Source organism: Citrus clementina, unplaced genomic scaffold, assembly GCF_000493195.1.
Source record: "Citrus clementina cultivar Clemenules unplaced genomic scaffold, Citrus_clementina_v1.0 scaffold_6, whole genome shotgun sequence".
Classification (NCBI taxonomy): domain Eukaryota; kingdom Viridiplantae; phylum Streptophyta; class Magnoliopsida; order Sapindales; family Rutaceae; genus Citrus; species Citrus x clementina.
This window is the reverse complement of record NW_006262139.1, coordinates 6,946,843-6,947,635: the sequence shown is the minus strand read 5'-3', so window position 1 is coordinate 6,947,635 and position 793 is coordinate 6,946,843.

The window sequence follows — 793 nt, the reverse complement described above, 5'->3', positions numbered from 1 at the left end:
CACGGTTTGACCCGACTTTGGACAGTAACGCGGTTTGACCCGGATGAACAGTAACGCGGTTTGGTTGAAAATAATCCTGTGTGATGCATGCACCGTACGCGAGATTTTTCGTCCACTGATATGCTGCCACGTCACCATCAACAGTGCATAAGAATTTTAGTCCAACAGGATCGTGACACCTCATCAGTCAATGCCACATCATCGGTCAATGCCACGTCATCATCCGTTTATGTGAACAGTGTCGTGAACAGTAACGTATACAGTACCGTACATGTGAATAGTGCCATTTTTCCTTTTATGCTCCTCCTAAGGTTTTCGACCGTCCTGAGTTCAAAAGTGATGTCCGTTTTGCCGTCTGATCTCTCCTTTATTGTGAAATGACTATAATGCCCCTAAAATACATAAAATACTTAATTAAAATAAAACACATGTAATTAAATCACAAGAAGGTTAAATATATAACAGTAAGGGTTGTTAGTAAGACTTAAAATGTAAAATGACGGTTTTCTCCTTTATAAATATGCATTTTCTAACACTCAACACACCCCCCAACCAGCTTATTGCTAGTCCCTAACAAATAAAGCGAAAATAAAATTCAAATTCAAAATATATATATATTTTTTTTAATAGAAACACTCGTATTTATTCCATCAGATTAATGATAGCAATCAAATAAAAGTATAAGCATTATCTCCAGTCTAAAGCAACATCACACCCACATCAACCATCCACATGAATTAGCCCAGTAGACTTTGTTTTAGCTACTCTTAAGAATGACATGTCAAACCCCAAA